This window comes from Macaca mulatta, chromosome 1 (genome assembly GCF_049350105.2).
Source record: "Macaca mulatta isolate MMU2019108-1 chromosome 1, T2T-MMU8v2.0, whole genome shotgun sequence".
NCBI lineage: Eukaryota > Metazoa > Chordata > Mammalia > Primates > Cercopithecidae > Macaca > Macaca mulatta.
In genome coordinates this window covers 136,492,054-136,510,400 of record NC_133406.1, presented here as the reverse complement: position 1 = coordinate 136,510,400, position 18,347 = coordinate 136,492,054, and positions in this window count along the sequence as shown.

The window sequence follows — 18,347 nt, the reverse complement described above, 5'->3', positions numbered from 1 at the left end:
TAGTATCTAATGGTTTTAAAGAATGTTTGAAAAAAGACTCAGATAACTTTGGAAGTGCTAGAATAAGCAAAATAAAATATATCATTTCTGTAGCATCTGTTCATTTAGTAAAATATGCTAATTCACATTTTGAATCTTTAGAAAGTAGTATATTATCAAAATATTTTTCAAAATTCTAGATTTTGAAACTTTTTGAGAAAATTCTGAAAGAGTTGGTGTTCTGCAGAATATACTACTTAACCTGTTATATTAGGAAAGAGATGCAATGACTCTAGTTTCTGTCTTGCAATGCTAATTTCTATCACTGAGAACTGCTTGTGAAACACTTCAGGTTTTGAAAATATTCCTTAAAAATTTGATTTTCTAATTTTGTTTCTGAGCTTTAACCAAAAGTAGCTAGCACATTGCTTTACTCATCACAGACAAAACCTAGTAAATAAGAAACTATGTAGCGTTTAAACATCTGTTGAACGTCAATCTACGGTTGATATTTTATGAATTTTCTTCTAGTTTCCTAACTAAACTTTCAATTTATGTGTGTGTGTATGTGTGTGTGTGTGTGTGTGTGTGTGTGTGTGTGTTATCCTAGAGACATAGTCTTGCTCTGTCACCTAGGGCAGTGGCATGATCATAGTTTATTGCAATATCTGGAACTCCTGGACTCAAGCCCTTTCCTGTCTCAGCCTCCTGAGTACCCAGGACTACTGGCGTATGCCCCCACACCTGGATAATTATTTTATTTTTATTTTTGTAGAGACTGGGTCTCACTCTGCCCAGGCTGTCAATGTATTTGTTAATTGAAGCTTGGTGTAGACTGAATTGTGTCCCCTCCCCTGCAATATTCATATTTTAAAACCTAACTCCTCAGTATGACTGTATTTGGGATAAAAGGTCTTTAAGAACGTAATTAGGTTGAATTAATTCATAAAGGTAGGGCATTAATTCAATAGGACTGGTGTCCTTTTAAGAAGAGGAAGGGACAACAGCAGTGTCTATGGAGGGAGGAAAGGCCATGAGAGGAAGCTGTGAGAAGGCAGCCATTGCAAGCCAGGAGGAGAAGCCTCTCAGAAACCAACCCTGCTGAACCAGTGACTTGGGACTTCTGACCTCCAGAACCCTGAGAAAATAGATTTCTGTTGTTTAAAACACCTAGTCTGTGGTATTCTGAATGGCAGCCTGAGGAGACTAATAGAAGGCTTTTATTTTAAATTACTTTAAAAATCCATTACACAGTTCTTGAAATGCCAAAACCTTTTACTGCCTCAGTCTACTTTAGTCCTGGGAGAAGGGGCCTGAAAAAACTTAAAGAAGATAATATCTGCAATTCAACATTGTGAAAACCAAGACTCAGATAATTTATATGAACCCAGGTCTTCTGTTGAAATCTCAAGGTCTTTTATTACTGTAGACATGCAGCCTTCTTATGCTCTTTCTGTCCTATTTAAATATCTCTTCATTATTTCCCTATCTTGTTTTGTACTTTTGGATGGCCCTGTTTAACCGTCTCCCTCCTAGGTTAATATTAAGTTGCTGGGTTAGGATTTTACACTCAAAGTAGTTTTGTCCTAGAACTCTGAATTTCCACTTTGTTACCTATTGACAAATTGATTTATTGATTTAACAAATATTTAATGAGCTTTTACTATGTACTAGTCATTGGGAATACAGAGTTGAGTAAGAAGCAGCTGTTCTCTAAGACGTTCACATTCTGTTGGAGAAGGCAGATAATAAACAAATTGGGTCAGGTGGTTATAAGTACTACAAAAAAATAAAGTAAATGTTTAGTGAGTGAATACATGTGTGGAGGGGCAAGATGAAGGTGCTTTATATGTGATGATCTTAAAGGATGTCTAAGGAGACATTTATGTCAGAGAGCATTTGATCAGACATTTGGCCTTCTTTTGAAAGAAATAAAGAAGGGAGCCAGGTGGAGGTGTGGGCAAATGGATTATAAACTCGAGCAACAGGGACTTCCTTAGGCTAGTGGTTTCCAAACTTCTCTGACCCTAACAATCCCCTGGGAGCTTAGAAAACATTCTGAGACCACGGTTGAATGCCTGACCAAATGCATTTAGAACTCTAGGGAGTAGAAATCACGCATCAATATTTTAATGTCTCTGCAGGTGTTTCCAATACTCAGCCAAGGTTGAAAATCACTGTGTTTGGCCGGGCGCGGTGGCTCAAGCCTGTAATCCCAGCACTTTGGGAGGCCGAGACGGGCGGATCACGAGGTCAGGAGATTGAGACCATCCTGGCTAACACGGTGAAACCCCGTCTCTACTAAAATATACAAAAAACTAGCCGGGCGAGGTGGCCGGCGCCTGTAGTCCCAGCTGCTCAGGGGGCTGAGGCAGGAGAATGGCGTAAACCCGGGAGGCGGAGCTTGCAGTGAGCTGAGATCCGGCCACTGCACTCCAGCCTAGGCGACAGAGTGAGACTCCGTCTCAAAAAAAAAAAAAAAAAAAAAAAAAAAAAAAAGAAAATCACTGTGTTAGATATTAATTAACTTGGTTAGTTCCAGAAACTAAAAGATGTTCAATGTTGATAAAGAGTGAAAAGGAAAGAAAGACCGATAAAAGAGATATTGTAGGTCATAATACATTCTTCGACTTTTTGGGATTTTATTTTGGATGTAAAGCCATCAGGAGTTTTGAACAGAAGGCATTATGTGATCTTATTTGCACAAGATAATTTTGCCTGCATAGTAAGGAATTGACTACAGGTGGATTAGGCGAATAGACACCAGTAAACACATATAGATGCTATTAGGAAAAAAAAAAAAAAAAAAAAAAAAAATTATCCTTGAGTGATAACGATAAAGGTAGAAGTCATGTTTAAATGAAAGATAATATTAAGCTGATTTTTTTTGTTGTTGTTGTTGTTAGAGTGCTTGTGTTTTCTTACAAGATGTTTTTAGAATAATATTTTAATTGTTGGTGTATTAGTCTGCCAGGGCTACCATAATAAAATACCACAGAGTTGGTAGCTAAAATAACAGAAATTTATTTTCTCACAGTTCTAGAGGCTAGAAGTCCAAGATTAAGGTGTGGGCAGGTTTGATTTCTTCTGAACCCTCTCTCCTTGTCTCATAGATGGCTGCCTTCTCACTGTGTCCTCACATTACCTTTCTTTTGCGAGGGACCATCACTGATATGTTTTTCTGAATCTTAATCTTCTGTTTTTAGAAGAACACCAGTCGTATTGAATTAGGGTCTACTGGATGGCTTCATTTTACTTTAATAACTTCTTCAAAACCCCATTTTCAAATACAGTCACTCTCTAGAGTACTGGGTATTAGGACTTCAACATAGGAATTTTTGGGAAAACACAATTAACATTAACATTTGATGTTCTGAGATTTCACCATTGCTTCACATGGTTTTTAAACTATAGACTCATTCCTTTTTTGTTACTGGAAGTGTTATTTTTTACTACATTATTATAATGTTTTACTCTATTCCATGTATTCCTCTTCTCCTTCTGGAACTCATTTTAGAGAGATATTGGAACCTATGAATCTGTACTTCGTTTCTCATCACTTACACTTTCCCTCTCATTAGCATTTATCTCTGTAGTCTGAGATAATACCTTGGTAGATTTCTAGCCCAGTAGTTTATACTTCAACCATGCCCATTCTGCTATTTAGACTCGTGTTTGCAGTGTAAGTGATCAACTTTTAAATGCCAAGACTTCTAGCAAATTTTTCATGGCTGCGATATCCCCTTAGCTGTTTCTGAAGGTATCAGTGATGCTTTATCTAAACTCTTCTGATTGCTTCATTAACTTTGCTTCATTCCTCAGAACCTCAAATGCCTTTACCTTTGCAACAGTCTGCTTCAGAATATATTTTACAATGTCTTTTTTTCTCTTGCTTTTCTTTGGATCTGATCCTACTTACTTTATGTCTTTCAGGTATTGCTCATAACATTTGGACTACAATGGCACTTTAATTTTTTTTTTACTGTCTATTATGGATTTATTCTCCATTGTGTGTATACATATGTGTGGTATAGAAAATACATGCATGTATGTAAATATATATGATATCTTTTTTTCTTATTTCATGAAATCTTGGATGCACAGGCATGTTACAGCATTTGTACACTTTGTCATCTTGAGCAAATCTATTATTTTGGAAAATCTTTGCATCCTAATCTTCTGTTCTTAGAATATTTATTTAATATTTTGTACTTATTGTTAATTTATGTTTGTTCCATAATGAACTCTTTATTTATGGAAACTACCTCACTATTTTTCTTATTAAACACTGCCAATTTTTATTTGAATACTATTTGTATTTATTTTTCTGAGTTTATTTTCAGTACTTACTTTTAGAAATAATATCAATATTTTGTTCTATCAATGGGAATTTTCTATCCACAAATGTTTTGACATTATTTAGTAATACATTCACTACCGCCTTCTGTACTGAAGGTAATATCTGCTTAGAAAAGTACAATAGGAGCTTTGGGGTATGTTGGGCAAAATGTAAACTAATACTGTTAAAACAAGAATAGATTTATTTTAATCACTTTTAATATTGATTGAGTAACAAGCAATATAATATTAGATATTATTAGACAATAAGTGTTGCAAAGATATGTGGATATGTGTAAAATATAGATTCAGTAATTTTATTAATTTTGCAGAATATACTGATTCTCTTAAGTAGAAACTACAAGAATGGAACAGATTACATACATATTTTACAGGAAGAACACAGGAAATGTGGTCTACTTTTATGAGTAAAGCTTCTTATATCCGTGAAATATAAACTTGCTGAGAAAGTGAAAAGAAATAAGAATATTCTTAACCTTAAGTCTCAGTACAAGCCCTATAAGAGACTTGAAAATATCTTCTGTTACTCACCAAGTGATAATTTGGAAAGAGACAGTAAACAATGGCAGACTATGACAAGGAAGTTGAAAATGAGAGTTTTAATTTTGGCTATGCTTGTTACTAATTTGAGGAATTGAACGTTATTTTCTAAACATGTTTGTTTTCTCTCTCTCTCTCTCTCTCTCTCTGTGTGTGTGTGTGTGTGTGTGTGTCTGCCTTGCTGTTACTCATTATAATTACTCTCCAGTTTTTATTTAATACAAAATTTTAACACTTATTCTAAGGTTCTCTACCAACTGGATCTATCTCGAAGGTAAATAAACTCAGTCTTTTTTTCTTTTCTTTTTTCTCAAGGAGCCTATAGTCTTTAGGAGAGTTAGAGATGCAAACCAATATATCTGGGTGCTAGAACTCTTCTCTTTCTTTTGTTAAGATTTATCTACAAATATTATTTATCGATAGAGACAGGAAGAGTTTAAAAACCCATTGAACCAAGTAGGTTCACCAGTAGGTTAGTAGCTTCACCAGTAGGTTAGGTACATACCATCCCTTAATGTCTGCCAGCCATCCATAGATACTCCCTGAGTTCCATACTTTACAGTGATGGTATTGCTACTGCTACTATCTGATTTTACAAGGAGCAGAGGGATTCTCTTACTCTTTCAAACATCGAACTCTTCGAGCAAAACATTTCGAGGATTATATATATATAATCATCTTAGTCTGTTTTGTGTTGCTATATATCTGAGACTAACTAATTTATAAATAAAAGAGATTTATTTTTTATAGTTCTGAAGGCTGAGAATTACAAGATTGAGGAACCTACATGTGGCAAGATGTTGCATAATCTCATGGTGGAAAACAGAAGGGCAAGATTGCTCAAACAAAGACAAGATGGGCCCAAACTCACCCCACTGCCATGATACTAAACCATTCCCAACATAATGGCATTAACCTATTCGTGAAGGCAGAGCCCTGACAACCTAATCACCTCTTATTTGGCTCCAGTTCCCAACACTATTGCACTGGAACTTTAGGAGGAACATTCAAACCATAACAGAACTATCTAACATAGTCAAACTCATAGAAATAGAAAGTAAAATGGTGGTTGCCAGGGGCTGGGGGGAGGAGGAAATGGAATTGTTAAACAGGTATAAAGTTTTCATTTTGCAAGATGAAAGGTTCTGAATATCTATAGCACAATAATGTGAATTTACATTACAGATCTAATATCGTTCTAAACTCTTTTTTTTTCTAAAATTAATATGACCCTGATACTTTTGAAGGTTTAAGTTGTTATTTATTAAAGGAATTTGAAATTTTGATGGTTGTTTAAAGACTATACAGAGTGGATATGAGGGGTAGTAGGACATTGGGTATGATGTCTCTGAGATAGCTACTTTAACATAATGTGAAAGTACAGAACCTCACTGTCTAGGCCTGGTGGGAAAGGCAATTGAAAGAAACTGATTTTCCTATTCTATCACTACCTTCTTACACTATTTTGTGTAACATTATTTTTTCCTTTCCCATATACTGAAAACTCTTGGAAAAAACAAAACCAACAAACTAAAAAATACCTTATAGTCTTTTCACATTATTGCAGAGGAAAAGGGTATTATTTCAGTCCACTGGTTTATGCATCCAACGCGTGCGCAGTTGGATGCATACATTTATACATGCTCTAAACTATAATGTTATGGGTGAAGAGAATTATCGAGAGGACAAGTAAGATATTTGGCTGATATTGACACTGATTTTACATTGATGTATAAAAAAATCAAACGTATCTACTCAAGGGCGGGCAAAATTCCTTTCCAAACATTTCATTTTGTTTCATTGAAAAATACATATCCCTGTGATTAATGTGACATTGGCTTTATTTCTTATGAACTAGTATTCTGGCCTTATACTGTTAATTTATTCTTTTTTTCCTCTGGCTTATATTAGAAAGCATTCTTGTGATTAAGACCCGTGTTCAAGTCTTCTTTCCTCATCGGGGTGAAGGCATAGCAGGGGGTGTAAGGACAACCTTAGCTCACTTTCTCACTAAAATCATTGTAAGATACAGTAAGTTTAATAATGTAGTTATATTGTAGGCACAGAGTAGCGATAAATCTACTTGTGAGAGTCAGGGAAACCTTACTGAGAGAGGAGAGTCAAGTAAAATCTTTATGTATATATAGAAATATTTTAGGAGATAAAAGGCATAATCAAGGAAGTATAAGATTATATTCCTTAATAATTATTTTGCGTGTTAAAGTGGCAAAAATGTGACTCAAACTAGCTTAAGATAAAAAAGACGCATTGACTCACGTAACTGAAAAAGTCCAGTATACACAAAATGTTTACTCAGAGCTTGTTCTCTTGTATGTGACATCCTTGTGTGGGTTAAATTCCTGAATGAGTTTATTTGTTTTTTCCTGTGGTGGAAAGAGGCTCCTGGTGGCCTCAGCCCTATAGTTCTTACATCTTGAGATCTTACTGAAAAGAGTTCTCTTCTCTTACATTATCGATATATCAATATGATAAATATTTTCATGAAACACTGGCCCTTTGGGGCCACATGATGTATTAGTTTCCTATTGCTGCTTGCTATGGTCTGATTTTTTTTTTATTAGTTTCCTATTGCTGCTTGCTATGGTCTGATTATTTTTATCCTCCCAAACTTTATATGTTGAACGTAACCCCAAAGGTGATAATATAAAGAGGTGAGAACTTTGAGATGTGATGAGGTCATGAGGGCACAGCCTTCATGAATGGGATTAGTGTTCTTACAAAAGACCTCACAGAGCTTGCTAGTCTCCTTCACCATGTGAGAATACAGCAAGAAGGTGCCATCTATAAGGAAGTAGGCCTTCACCAGACATTGAGTCAGTGTCAAAGCCAGCACCTTGATCTTGGACTTTCCAGCCCCCAGAACTGTGGGAAATACATTTCTCTTGTTTATAACATAATACGGTATATATTTTATCTTATAAGGTATAAATAAGGTACTTTTTATTATATCAAAGCAAATGGACTAAGAAATTGCTTTAACAAATTACCAAAAACAGCGGCTTAAAACAGCACACACATATTATGTACAATTCTGGAGGTCAGAAGTTTTAAATGGGTTTCATTGGTCTAAAATCAAGGTGTCAGGAGGACTCCATTTCTTTCTGGAGGATCTGTTTCCTTGCATTTTCCAGCTACCATAGCCTGCCGTGTTCCTTGGCTTATGGCCCCTCAATCATCTTCAAAGCCATACTCACATTGCATGGACTGAACTCTTCTGTCTCCTTTTTTTTCATGTTTAATGACCCTTGCAATTACACTGGGCCCACCTGGATAATCCAGGATAACTTCTCTATTTTAAGATTAAGGTATTAGCAAGCTTAATTCCTTCCGTTACCTTATTTCCCTTTTGCCACATAGAACAATACATTAATGGGCTCCAGGAATTAGAACAGAGGCAACTTTGGCAGGCAAACCAGACATAGCCATCTCTTACGGGAAGGAGAATGAAGTACTATGTTTGGCCAGGTCTGAGTCTGGTGTCTATACCAGACTATAAGAAGATAATGGAAGGATGAGAGAAATTGGGAAGCAATGATAGGGAAATTTATATTCATTCTTGTCAGGAAAGACAGTATATGATATATGTAGATTCTAAGAATAAAAATAGAGCAGGAAAGTGATTTAAAGATTGCTGGGCGTGGGGAGAGAATGAGAGTGTTGCACTTCTGCTTATGGAGGCATCAAGTTGTTTAGAATCTAGAGGAAAGGGTGAACTAAGAGTTCTGAATGTCCTGTGATGACTGATTTGAAAATGGATAAAGGGCAAAATAAAATGTTGGTCTCAAATCAGGTGGAGGTGAGGTGTGAATATTGGAAAGGAAGGGTGTGAGTCTTGCCAGAAGCATAAAGTTCCATGGTTTTCACTTGTTAGTGGGGATGTGGAGTTTGCAGGAGACAAGGTTTAATTTGAAGTACCTAGAGCTCTTGGATCCCTCTTAATTCCTGTCCATGGATATGTGGAAGCCATGGGAAATACGATTTCATCTGAAGAACCTGAAGATTGGAAGATTTCTGCTGAAAATCAGAGTACACAGAGTTAACATAATCATTTTTTTTTCTCATAAATATTACTCTGGTGACAGTATGGAGACCAAAACAAAGGGTTAAGCTAAGGTACAGAAAATGCTGCTAGAAGACTCTTTTGAAAACCCATTTGAGAGAATAAAATTAGATAAAAGCCATAATGATGTGAAGAAAAAGTAATGCAAAAAGTTAATAAAATAGGGTCAACCATACCCAGATTTTTATGTTATTGCTATAACCTAGAAAAGCAAACTATGCGTTAGTCAGGTTCTTTCAGTTTCTAGTTATAGAAACTCCCCTCAAACAAGCTTTATTCATTCATTTATCCATTCAACAACAGTTTATTGAAAGGCAGGCATGTTGCTAGCAAAGATTCTGCCAAAGTGGAGCTTATGTTTTACTAGGGGAAAGAGACTATAAAAATAAAATAAATAAATGAGAGAATTCAGATCAGAGTAGTGTTATGCTTGTTACAAAAATCTGCAGTAAAAGAAAAACTAAAAGTTTAGTTACTGAGGGCAAGGAAGCTCTCTGAAGTTATGTATTACCTGAGCTTAAGAAAAGTGGTCTATATTAGGACATATAATTGAAACAGTTATGTAAAAAGCTGGTTTTAGATATACATATAGTCACCTCCATGTCTCACTCTCTCTTCGCTCAGCTTTTCTCTATGTGGCATTATTCCACAGAGAAGAACTTTATATTGTGAGCAAGATGGCTCACAATAAATATCTTAACTACTTAATATCTACATTGTTTATGCAGAGATTTCTCCTCTAAGAACTCCCTGTCTCTGAAGGGGTAATATAGTCATTCCTGAAGTAATCACTCAGGAGAAGGGGTGGTATCTCTGGCCAACCTGGGACATAGGACTGTTCCTGGAATTGGAAATGAGTACTATAATGGATGGATGCTTCAGAAATGGGGAAGTCAGTGAAGTGATTCCGCAAATTAACTAGACAAAAAGGGATAGGGAAATCCTGACAGGCAGAAAAAAAAATAGTACTGCCAACAAGAACTAATGATAGTCCCATACTACATAATATTGATTGTTTAGAAAATATGGGATGAACATTCTATGCACCTGGATGCAAAAAGGACTGCTTAAATAAAATAAGTCATCAATTTTTAAGACAGAAAAATGTTTAAAGTGTGAGATTAATAATAATAATGTGGTAACAATTATCTAGGCAATGCTGACTACAAACATAAAATTAAACAAAATTCAGAACTATGAAATCTTAAAAAATTACCATTTTCTTTTTGTAAACTTTGCTTAAATTCATAGAAATCTGTCTTATGAATGATATATAAAAGTTATATTTTAATCTGGAAGTAATAGGACTAAAAATTTCCTTTGGAAAGAATTACAAGCCCAAAATCCTGATGAATAAATATTATTGAAGAACACTGGCTATAAGATGCAAATAAATATGTTAACATTCAGCTTAGGAAATCAAAAATTGGTAGGAAATATGGGGGGAAATATTTGCTTTTGGCACAAAGGAAAAGCCTGGTGGTGTGGAAGGACTCCCTGTATCTTTATTTTTTTACCATTGCACTTTTATTTGAATGTAATATTTGGGACAATTATTCAAAAGGGCCACTATTTCCCAATTTAATCTGAGGTCATAATAAAACAAGCAACAAAACAATGTTTGGGATTTCACTTTCTCACCCTTGTCATCAAGCTCAGTGCCTCCCATCATCAAAATGTATTGAGCATTTACAGTGTACTAGGCACAATAGAACATACAGAAAACATTGTCCCTGCTTTTGAGGAACTTACATTCTAAAAGAAAAAATACACCTCTTTTAAAATGGCATTTTTGTTTAGTGTTTTCTGCAAAGTACTGAGGAAATATTTTGTTGAAGTGACCTTTGGGTATAACTTAGCCCCATCATTATTTAGAGAATAGAGGAAGAAGGAAGAGGAAGGATTTTAAAGGCAGACAATGACAGACCATTCAGAATAGGTAGGGTTTTAAAGGGAGATAAACACAATCTCATCAACTAAGGAGAGATTTGCTGCAGTAAATAGGATGAGGGAAATAGTCTGTGGGGTGCAAGCAAAGGAAGCAGGGTGCCTTAGACATTGAGTGGAGCCAGAAAGATCATGCGGCCTTTTTCCAAGTACATGGCCACCAAGTAGGAAGTGTTGGTGATGAGACAGAAGGTTAAAAAAGGAAGGTAATCTTGTGCACCTGACAAATAGAATAAAGGATCAAAATCCAAGGCAGGCTACAAGAGTATCAAGAAATTCTCAAAAACCAAAAAGTGATTTGGAAGCATAAAACTTACAGTTAATGCTACCCTATGTCATGATGGGCCAAGACATTGTGGCTTCCTAAGTTAGAAAATGCCATATACCAAAATTTTAAATGGAACATATTACATTGTTTTCCAATCAATCTCTACCTCTCCCAGAAAAAATAAGCACAAGGTTTAATCCCTGTTAGAGTTTCTTTCTAGCTTTAATTCAACAACATTTGGTATGTGTGTGTCTATGTACACGTGTGTCCTTTACTTACGTGGTTTTTTATTCATCTCTTCAACAAATATTTAATGCATGCTGTTTTGCCCTGTTCAAAGACTAAAATAGCCCTTGACAGGAATCATGATTTACATTTAGATACTTGAAAGAATTGGTAATTGCTATAGGTAAATGAGAAGAGACTAAAAGTTAAAGTGTTTGTGCACTGAATAAATCTGTTCGCTTGTATTTGTGGTGAGCCTATATGCTCTTTTGAGTTTTCTTTTTTATTTCACACCCTAACAATGGGTAACATTAAACAGGGAATGTATTTAGAGCTGATCTGACAACCAAGTTAATTGAAATGTTAGAAGACCTCTGTTTTCAATGGGAAAAAGAAATCTTTCAAGAGGAGCTGTGTCCTTCTTAAAAGAGAGATCACAAAACAAGTGAGACATATGACGGAGGCCATTAGAGAGAAGGATGAATGCCACTTTGTGAAGTGCTGTTTCAGCTGTCTCTGGAGAAGAGCTGCCAAGCACTCTCAAGAAGGAAATACGAAATCAGACATTTGTATGTGTGCGGTACCCACCATGTTTGCTCTGAGCAGACAGAACCGTATGAAGCAAGACAGTAAAGGTGAAAGCCAACAAGATAGCCTACTTTATTGCTATGGCAACAGAACCCTGATGAAAAGTGGGAAAACAATAAAATACCTCTGAAAAAAAAAAAAAAAAAAAAAAAAAAAACCTGTGCTATGTATATCTGCTGAACTGAGGAAAGATGCACCCATGGCAGGAGCCTGTTATTTTTACCATTTGGTGATTTCCCTTAACAAAACCATAGGTACTGCTTTTGGTAAATGTTAAATTAAAAAGCATTGTGTTTACTAAATTATTTAGTTGATACTGTTGCTAAATTAAGATTGATATGTGAAAGCTATACTTTCAGATTAGAATCGTTAGTGTTATTGCAGAGGTCAAAGCATTAACAGTGTGACTCTCCTTGATGCCTTTGACAAACTTTTGCCATATTTCACACAAATTGTACATTCAATAAGAAAGAAAAGTTCTATGACATTCTGCTATTGGATTAAAGTTAAAGCTGTATTTTATTTGCCTATTTTATTCGAAATTCTCATATTTCAACCATTGTTTTAAAAAATGTTCTCTCTTCAATATGCTGTTTATTGGTGCACAGTTTAGTGTGGAGGGAAAACATTGTTTTTTTTCTATTCTGAGTTTGTTTAACTATCACAGCTTCCTACATCTTCCCAGTTTTAGTCAATTTTGAGTTGTTCCTAAGATCGTTTGTATTCAAATAAGACCTCCTTTTTTTGTAGAAAAAGTCTGCGAAAGCTCATTTTTCATTTTTAAAATCAGCTTCACTGATGTAATTTACATACAATAAAATCTACCTTTGAAAAGTGAGTTTTGACAAATGTCATGTAACTATTACCACAATCAATTTCCTTGCAAAATTAATACCAATTTCTTCACACTGATTAAAGTGTTTCATTTAGAAATTAAAATATGCATCTATGACTTATCATACACTGTGTACTAACCTGCTTTTAGAAAAAAAACATAGAAATATTGCACCAGATCCCACTTCTTTATGCTATTACTGCCATAACTATTATATATGTATATGTTATAAATCCATTAATGGATGTTATAGTTTTTTATACCTTCAAATTTAATTTTAGAGTCAGGGGGTACATGTGCATGTTTGTTACATAGGTATATCTCATGACACTAAGGTTTGGGGCACAAATTACCCTATCACCCAGGAAGTGACCATAATACCTAAATTTATAGCCCTTTGCCTCTCTCCTACTCCCTCCTTGAGTAGTCCCCATCGAGTATTTTCTTTATGTCCATGTGTACCCAATGCTTAGCTCCCACTTATATGTGAGAACATGTGGTATTTGGTTTTTGTTCCCACATTAATTTGCTTAGGATACTGCTCTCCAGTGGTATCCATGTTGTTGCAGAGACCATGATTTCATTCTTTTTTATAGCTGCGTAGTATTCCACAGTGTATATGAACCACGTTTTCTTTATTCATTCTATGGTGGATGGGCACCTAGATTAATTCCATGTCCTTGCTACTGTGACTAGTGGTGACATAAATGTAATAATACATGCATCTTTTGGGTAGAATGATTAATTTTCCTTTGGGTATAAATCCAGTAATGGGATGAACGAGTTGAATGGTGGCTCTGTTTTATGTTCTTAGAAATCTTCAGACTGGTTTCCACAGTGACTGAACTAATTCACATTTCTACCAACAGTGTATAAGCATTCCCTTATCTCCACAACCTTGTCATCTATTATTTTTTTGAATTTTTAACAATAGCCATTCTACTTTGGGAGGCCAAGGCAAGAAGATCACTTGAGGCCAGAAGTTCTAGACCAGTCTGGTCAACATGGTGAAAGCCCATGTCTACTAAAAATATAAAATTAGCTGGGCATGGTGGTGCACACTTGTAATCCCAGCTACTTGAGAGGCTAAGGTGGGAGAATTGCTTGAATGCAGGAGGTGGAGGTTGTAGTGAGCGAAGATCATGTCACTGCATTCCATCCCTGGTGACAGAGTGAGACTCCATCTCAAAACAAAGCAAACAGACAAAAACTCAAAAAGCAATAGCCATACTTACTGGGGTGAGGTGGTATCTTATTGAGGTTTTGATTTGCATTTCTCTGAGGATTAGTGATGTTGAGAATTTTTTCACCTTTTTTGGCCACTAATGTTTGTCTTCTTTTGAGAAATGTCTGTGCATGTTCTTTGTCCACTTTTAAATGGGGTTGTTTTTGCTTGTTGAATTGTTTCAGTTCCATATAAATTCTGGAACTAGACCTTTATCTTGTGCATGGTTTGAGAATATTTTCTCTTATTCTATAGGTTGTTTGTATATTCTTAATAATTTATTTTAATGTTCAGAATCTCTTTATTTTAATTAGATTCCACTTCAAATTTTTGTTTTTGTTGCAATTACTTTTGAGGACTTAGCCATAAACTTTTGGGCTAAGGCTAATGTCAAGAAGGGCATTTTCTAAGTTTTCTTCTAGGATTTTTATGGTTTTAACTATCATATTTAAATCTTTAATCCATATTGAATTGATGTTTGTATATGGTGAAAAGTAGGAATCCAGTTTCAATCTTCTGCATATGGCTAACCAGTTATCCCAGTGTCATTTATTGAATAATGTATCCTTTCCTCATTGCTTATTTTTGTTGACTTTGTCAAATATCAGATGGTTGCAGGTGTTAAGGTTTATTTCTGTGTCCTCTTAGTCTGTGTGTCTGTTTTTGTACCAGTATCATGCTGAAGAGGTTACAGTAACCTTAGAATATAGTTTGAAGTTTGATAATGTGATGCATCTCGCTTTGTTCTTTTTGCTTAGGAGTACTTTGACTATTCAGGCTCTTTGTTGTTCCATATGAATTTTAGAGCAATTTATTTTACATCTGTGAAAAATAACTTCGGTAATTTGATAAGAATAACATTAAATCTATAGATTGCTTTGGGCAGTATGATCATTATAATAATATTGATTTTTCCTATCCATGAGCATGGAATATTTTTTCCATTTGTTTGTTTTCATCTTTGATTTCTGTTAGCAGTGTTTTAAAGTTCTCATTGTAGAGATCTTTCACCTTTTTTGGTTAGATATATTCCTTTTTATTTTTGTTTGTGGCATTTATAAATGGGATTGCATTCTTGATTTGGCTCTCAGCTTAAATATTATTGTAGATATAAGTGCTACTGATTCTTATACATTGATTTTGTGTCCTAAAATTTTACTGAACTCATTTATCTGTTCTAGGAGCCTTTTACCTCAGTCTTTAGAATTTTCTAGGTGTAGAATCATATCTCTGTGAAGAGAGATAATTTGACCTTTTCTTTTCCTATTTAGATGATTTTTATTTCTTTCTCTTGCCTGATTGCTCTGGGTAGGACTTCCAGTACTGTGTGGAACAACCTTGTCTTGAGCCTGTTCTTAAGGCAAATGCCCCCAGCTTTTCCCTATTCAGTATGATGTTGGCTATGTGTTTGTCATAGATGGCTCTCATTGTTCGTTGTGTTCCCTCAATGCCTAGTCTGGTGAGGGGTTTTATCATGAACCATTATTGGATTTTATCAAAACCCTTTTCTGTACATATTGATATGGTTATATACTTTCTGTTTTTAATTTTATTTATGTGGTGAATCACATTTATTGACTTGCATTTGTTGAACCAAACTTTCATTCCAAGAATAACGCCTACTTGATCATGGTGAATTGACACTTAGATGTGCTGCTGGATTTGGTTTGCTATTAGTTTGTTAAAGATTTTTGTGTCTATATTCATCAAGGATGCTGGCCTGTAGTTTCCTTTTACGGTTGTGGCTTTGCCAGATTTTTTACTATAGTGATGTTGGCATCATAGAATGTGTTGGGAAGGAGTTCTTTCTTCTATTTTCTTTGGAATAATTTTAGTAGAATTGGTACGAGCTCTTCTTTGTGGTAGAATTCTGGTAGAATTTGGCTGTGAATCTATCTGCTCTGGGGCTATTTAGTTGGTAGTTTTTTTTAAAAAAAAATAGTAATTAAATTTTGAAATTCAATATTGGTATGTACAGAGTTTCAATGTCTTCCTGATTTAATCTGGAGAGATTTTGTTTTTATGAATTTATTTATATCCTCTAGATTTTCTAGTTTGTATATAGAGAGTTGTTTGTAATAGTACTTGGAGATTGTATTTCTGTGTGATTGAATGTAGTACTACTTTTGTCATCTCTGATTTTGTTTAGTTGGACCTTCTCTCTTTTTTCTGTGTTAATCTTGCTAGTGGTCTATCAATCTTGTATATTCTTTCAAAGACGCAACTTTTGGTTTCGTTAATCTTTTTGTGTGGATTTTTGGGTCTCAATCTCATTCAGTTCTGCTCTTACTTTAGTATTTCTTTTCACCTGCCAGCTTTGGGGTTAGTTTGTTGTTTTTCTAATTCCTCTAGGTGTGATACTAGATTGTTAATTTGAGATATTTCTAACTTGTATTTAGCACTATAAACTTTCCTATTAATGCTGCTTTTACTGAATCCTAGAAATGTTGATGCTTGTGTCCCTGTTTTCATTTGTTTCAAATTCTTTTTTTATTTCTACCTTATTTTTTTTTTGTTTACCCAAAAGTTATTTAGAAGTTTGCTTAATTTCTATGTTATTGTGTGGGTTTGAGAGATCTTATTGGGATTGATTTTCCTTTTTCTTTCATAGCAGTCTGACAGTATGGTTGATACAATTTCATTTTTTTAATTTATTGAGACTTGCTTTATGACTGAGCATGTGGTCTTAGAGTATGTTCTGTGTGAAGATTAGAAGAATGTATATTCTGTAGTTGACAGGTGGAGTATTCTGTAAATGTCTATAGCTCCAATTTTTCAAGTGTAGAATTTAAGTCCAGATTTTCATTGCTGGTTTTCTGCCTGAATTACCTAACACTGCCAGTGGAGTGTCAAAGTTCCCCACTATAATTGTGTGGTGATCTAAGTCTGCTCGTGAGTCTAAAAGTACTTGTTTTATGAATCTGGGTGCTCCAATGTTGAGTGTGTATATATTTAGAATAGTAAAGTCTTATTGATGAATTGAATCCTTTATCACTATGTAATGCCCATCTTTGTCCTTTTTGACTGTTGCTGTCCTCAAGTTTGCTTTATCTGGTATAAGAATAGGGACCCTTGTCCTTTTTTGATTTTTGTTTGTGTGATAGATCTTTCTCCAACTCTTCACTTGGAGCCTGTGAATGTCATTACATGTGAAATGGGTCTCTTAAAGACAGCAGATAAATCCGTCTTTTTAAAAAAAATTTAACTTGCCACTCTGAGCCTTTACATGGGGCACTTATACTATTTACATTCAAAGTTAATATTGATATGTGAGGTTTTGATCCCATTGTGGAGTTGTTAGGCTGTTTCTTAGTTGTTTATATTGTGTAGTTGCTTTGTAGGGTCTATGGTGTGTTTAAGTGTGTTTTTGTGGTAACAGGTACGATTCTTTTGTTTCCATGCTTAGAACTGCATTAAGGATCTCTTGTGAGGCTTCTGTATTAATAATCAATTTCCTTAGTGATTGTTTGTCTAAAAAAATGATTTTATTTCTCCCTCACTTATGAAGCTTACTTGGCAGAATACAAAATTCTTTACTGGAATTTCTTTTCTTTCAGAATGCTAAAAATAGTTCCCCAATCTCTTCTAGTCTATAAGGTTTCTGCTGAGAAATCTGTTGTTAGTTTGATTGGGTTTCCTTTTTAAGTGATCTGATCTTTTTTTCTAACTGCTTTAAAATTTTTTTCCTTCAGCATTTACCTTGTAGTCTGTTAATGATATATCTTGGTGACATGCATTTTGTATAGTATTCTATAAGGTGTTCTCTGGATTTCTGGTATCTAGATATCTACCTTTCTAGCAAAATTAGGGAATTTAAAAAAAAATAATTTCCTCCAATATGTTTTGAATTGTTTTTTACTTTTGTTCCTTCTCTCTTGGGAATGCCAATAATTCATAGGTTTAGTCATTTTATTTAATCTCATATTTCTCTAATACTTTGTTAATTTAAAAAATTCTTTTTTCTCTTTTTTTCCCCTGATTTTGTTAGTTAAAAACAACAACAACAACAACAACAAAACAACCTTCAAGCTCTAAATTTGTTTCTTCTGTTTGGTCTAACCTATTGATAAAAGCTTCAATTATGCTTCGAAATTTCTTGAGTTTTTCAATTCCAGAAGCTCTGATTGATTTCTTTTTGAGATGTTTATCACTTCCTTCATTTTCTGGATTGCTTTAGAAGTTTCTTTGTGTTGACTTTCAACCTTATCTTGAATCTCACTAGCTTCCTTGCAATCCATACTTCAAATTCTTTATCTGTCATTTCTGAGTTTCCATTTTGGTTAGGGACTCTTTCTGCAGA